At 41.6% G+C, this 5,346-nt stretch overlaps 1 long non-coding RNA gene across 1 annotated transcript; it reads left to right on the top strand.

Annotated features, from left to right (window-relative positions):
* The first annotated feature begins 2,270 nt into the window (after positions 1–2,270).
* LOC131890868 (uncharacterized) lies at positions 2,271–4,964 on the top strand. Its single transcript, XR_009374349.1, has 2 exons — positions 2,271–2,527; positions 3,229–4,964. It is a non-coding gene; the product is annotated as an uncharacterized LOC131890868 (long non-coding RNA).
* The last annotated feature ends 382 nt before the right edge of the window (positions 4,965–5,346 follow it).

Here is a 5,346-nt window from a genome sequence, read left to right as displayed (position 1 = left end):
TTGTGCTCACATTTTTATTATTTTGTAGTTCTAGGGTCAATACAAACTTTTTACTTGAATTCAAAAGGTTTATACTAAAGGTTACTACTGGAAATTACTGATGTAACTCAAGCATCAACATTCTTTCCAATTCAAGCAATGGGGATCCATCATCTGAGAGCCATAAACATGCGGTGGTGCTAGACGTTATTCTCCACCGATTAGTTGGCGGTCCGACGTTTTTAAACTTAACCTATTTACACCTACCTTTACCTTATCTAACATAACACAACCTATCCTAAAACGATATCAATGACCCTTAAAGTATGTACCTAAACATTATAAAATTTGGCTGAGTACAAGTGGCATCCTGGATGATGGTGGCCAGGTCAGCGATGGGAAAAAATGAGATTGATCGAATTTCTGCCATTTTCTGCCACAATAGCAGAAAGTTGCCAAAATGGCAAAAAATGCTGGAAGGTGGTCAAAAATGGCCGCCAGTGGTTAGAATGACCGATATTGATTTTAGAAGGTATCAAAGACAAGAAAGATCATAGGGTATGGATGAGTTTTTCAAGTGTCCTTTGCCAAAAAGCAAATTGGTATAGCATTGGCTGAAATTCAAAATGTTCCTCGAAAAATTGATGTTTAAACAGTTTGATGGTTTGATTGAATTGATAACAGTATCCAAGGCCTAGCCAACACATGTATAGTTCTTTTCATCGTCATCAAAATGGCTATTGAATACGAGATACCTTCTTTTAAAGCACGTGTCGTCATTTTGACTCAAAAAAGTGAAGGTCAATAGCAACCCTGAGTCAGGACGATAGCAGTGGGAAAATTCAAACTCCATCATGCTCCAGTGACGTTTAGTGGTTGTTATTGCACATTCGATGCAAAATACCCATCCCAGGGTGTCAAGCCTACATACAGGTAGCTTTAAAAAGTAACGGGAGTGTTAATAATACTACAAGGAGATGATGTAGAATGAAATAATGATTTCTAGTTTGTGCTATTTTTTGGCATTTTCGGCCATTTTCTGCCACTTATTTTGGACCAATTTCGGCCATTTTAGGCCACCATTTTCTGTCAGACGGTAAAAAATGGCTTTCAATAACTTCTCATCCCTGTGCCACCAGGTGAAAGATGTCGGCGGCAAAAAAGGTAGGGTACAAACACTGTCCGAATGGGAGATTCTTCGTTCCTTGATTTTGTTCGTCCAATATATTTTCACTGATCTGAGATGGTTGAGCATCCAACAAGTCGTTTTGGCCTCTTTAAATGAACTTAGATGAACAAGATGTTGGGTCTGATGTCGTGATACCCTGTGTGGAATCAATTAGCACGGACGTTGCGGACTGTGATACCTTGAATTCAAGTGCTGATCACGGCGTGGATGTGAGGGATGATCTGGTTGAATCAGATAATAATAATGATAATAAGTGTATTTTACGAGCCATTGTATGTGTTATTGATACATATAGGGATGGATTTATACCTAGAGAGCCATTTCCCTCTATTTCCATCCATGGCCCACATAGATATACTCTTTAATGGTGCACCACAAAGTTGTTTATCAAAATTTTCGCCTTTCTCGGGCCACTGCACATTGGATTTCATCCGAAAGTCTGTTCCATGCTGCCCTTGCCTTCACACCAACCATTTTCCCTTTCCATCCAGTTTCCTTAATGTATTCGCCTTCTCTTGAAAATGCCGCGCCAGAACATTGGTGCGTTCTTTGTCACTTGACGTAATTCCTCCATGTTGCTTGGTCAATCTGATATTGTCTTGTCACAATCAGTCTTTTCTCTTTATGATATTTCGCACTCCTTATTAGGGCCTTTACGCCTCATCTTGGATTCCGCTTTCTTTTGGCCTTATCCAATTCTCTAGCATATACTTTATTACGCAATTTCTTGTTCTTGTTCTCGGAGAGAAATAGTTCAGTTTGTCGATTCTTAAGATGTAGGGTAAACCATTCAGCTCTGGGGCTAATGATAACAATTTTCTCTCTTGTTAGTGGCTGCATCAGTGTTTGCCAATCCCATCCTCTTCACATCCAGTTTTGGTTGTGTTTGTCGGGCAGTCTTTACTGAATCTGGTGTGAACTTAGTCACATATATCTGCTTCTTGAGAGAGCGCTTCTTTGATCTAGAGATTGACGTCACTGTGATGTGGTGGTCAGACATTTTTGGATCAATGACTCTGCACTGATAGCTATGCCCTCGGATGAAGCATAGATCTATCTGTGTGCTATGTTTCCCTCTTCTGTCGTTACAATACTCGTGGGTTTCGTCACTGTTTAGGAGAAGTCATTGTCAAGTGCCCATACTAATAATTTCCTCCGGTTTGACTACTTTTCAGCCAGCCAGTTCACATTGAAAACCTCGAGAAGGGTCGATTTTTTTCCTGCTGATTTTTGAAAGACAGTCAAGAAACTCAAATAGTCTGGTGGCTCTCTCACTCTCCGATAGTTTTGATCCATCAACGGTAAAGTCATTGTAGATCGATGCAATAGTTGATTGTGGTGGGTTCAGAACAATGCACGGTAGGTCACCCGGATAATGACTCTATGACAGTGACAGTGATAAATCAGTTTTTTGCTCCTCCTGCTTGCGTTTTAGATTGTGACCGACGAGTAATTATTTTATCAAACGTTTGACATTAAAGAATAGGGTGGTCACCAGGGCATTAGTAACGAAATTACAAGCAACGAAATTACAATAATTCGTTCCTTTTTTCGAAAAAGGAACTGAAATTGCAATACATTTTAAAATTGTGTAATTGTAACGACCCAAAAATTAATTTTTTACTCGTTCCTTTTTTAGCTTCCAGAATGACCTTTAAATTTTCGTTAATCTCGTGACTGCTGAGATTTCAACAGAAATTGCCATTTATTGCTAATTCCATCTAGCGTAATTCCATCTAGCGGATTACGATCAAAGAAAGTCAGAGTTGAAAATTGTGCTTGCTCTCAACTACGCTGAGGGTTTTCAATCTGAAATTGTTTACATCTTGTCAATCAAATTCCGTTGGACTGAAGAGCTGATTCAGTGCAATTGTCAAGAAAGGAAAATCTCTCCTTAGCTTGACTATGATGCGTCAAATTTCTAGAGCCTCCTCAATTCCACAACTTAAGACAAAGACTTCTCACAGGGAAGCTTTACCGACTTCATAAGTCCAATACTGTTTTTCCATCATGACTTTTTCGACATTGTTTTAAACATCAACGATCATTATCACATCCAGGGCCACAGTCTTGAAGATGAAGAGGAAAGCCCCATCAACATCTGGGATCTCTCCTTTCCAACTGTCACTTCTCCGGATCCAAGCCCTGCCACTCCTTCAACATCTATTCAGCCTCGCCCTACATTCTTCCTTCTTCCCAGCAGAGTGGATGGAGTCAGCTATCATCTTCATCCATAAGAAAAGGCCAAGTGACATTTCAGACAATCATCGGACCAACGATCTGGAAAACCCCTTCTTGAAGATGATGTCCACCCTACTAGCTGCTCGCTTCTCCGGATTGACCGAGGATAGGGATCTCCTTCCCCAGTTCCAATTCGGTTTCCGGAGAAGCCGCTCTACCACCTCTGCAGCTACTCTCCTCAATGAAATTAGGCATTCTATCATCAGCAACATAAAGGAGACTGTACGGATGCTACGTGGATTTCTCCAAAGCATTTGATAGGGTAGACCGAACGCATTATTCTTCACACGTTAACTATGTGGAGTTCCGCGTTCAATCTGTGTCCTGCTGTCCAACATTTTCGCGGGACTCAGATGCTCCATTCGATCTGGTGAGGACCTATCCCCCCTGTTATTTCACTTCCGTTTGCCTTCCACAGGGGGATCCACTATCGCCAATTCTTTTTAATCTTCATGTATCCGACCGGCCGAAGCTCTTACACACCAAGGCCCCTACATCAACCGTTTTCCAGTTCAATATCTACAATATGCAGACGGCCTGGTTCTCTTGGCTGATTCAGCCATGGAATAGCGAAATGCCATCAATGCACTCCATGGTTATTGGCAAGAGAACGGCCTTCAAGTCAATAAGATCAAGACGAAGGCCATGGTCTTCCATAAAGGTCGTCTGCCTCCCACCTCCTTCCATATTAACAAAAGTCCGATTGAAATCGTCAATAGTTTTAACTGTGTCAGTTTCACCTTCTCCACCCAACTCTCATTCACCAATCACCTCAAATCCACAATAACTATGGCCAGGACCAGGATCGGATACATATGCAATAGACTTCCCATGAAGAATCTTCCCCTCCCAATAGTCCTTCAACTCTTCCGGATCTACGTCACCCCAATTTTTGTCTACGGCCTACATCTTTGGCTTCCCAACTCCACCCAATCCGCCCTCAAATCCGCCGATGCCAACTACTCCAAGTTCCTCTGCGTGCCCCAATATGCCAATAATGCATGGACGCATTTTCTATGCAAAACCGAGCCCCTCACCATCGGGCTGGCAAGGCTAGTGTCCAACAGTGTTGGGAACCTGACCTTTCCGGAGGTGATGTCTGGACACAAGTTGTCCTTCCCGGTCCCTTGACCGGGACTTGCTAACAACCTATTGTCCTTGGCCCGACATCCCTTCGGAGTATTGGCGGTCACGTACCTTTGTCCGTCTCCCAGCCAGATGACATCAGCGACGGGAGTTGACAAAGGATGTGTTCAATCTGGCCCATCCACTCGGCTATAATAACCAAGATTTTCATTATTTACCTCTACCTACTTGTCTTTGTACTATCTGTTACTCACCTCTTCCCTTTTTCCAAGTGCACTGAACCAATTCTAGTCATCTCTGTTGTGATATCATTAGCCGAATGTTTTATCGTTTTAACCATTTTAGTTTCTTCTTTTATGTCGTTATCCATATTTGTGTAAGTTGTTTACATACACAATTCTATTATTTTACAATTTGACATGACCGAGAGTCGCAATAAAAAATAAAAGACAAATGTTACGCTTTAGGACGCCTTGAGTTAAAAGCATGATTTCTTTAGCGAAGAATGGCCTTGATTGGGCAAAAACCATGAAATATTGGTAATCTAAAATTTGAGTAAAAGTAATTGTAAGGAGTAACGCCATTACATTTTTTTCGAGTGACGGTTGGGTAACGAATTACTTTTTTTTGACCAAAATAACTGTACCTGTAATTAGTTCCTTTTATTGCGGATCGACTAATGCCCTTGTGGCCACCTTCAATACCTTGTTCGAAGTACCATATCAGCAAAATTGAATCGATTCTGATTCCATTCGATCTGAGACAAAATCGACTCAAGCTTTTGCCGCGGTAGCTGAAAGATCGAAAATCAGCATCAAGTCCCATCACCAGTGGTGGCCAATCCTCTCTCT

This window comes from Tigriopus californicus, chromosome 11, assembly GCF_007210705.1.
Source record: "Tigriopus californicus strain San Diego chromosome 11, Tcal_SD_v2.1, whole genome shotgun sequence".
Lineage (NCBI taxonomy): Eukaryota > Metazoa > Arthropoda > Copepoda > Harpacticoida > Harpacticidae > Tigriopus > Tigriopus californicus.
Note: the sequence above shows the minus strand (reverse complement) of the source record. Positions and strands in the feature narration are given on the sequence as shown.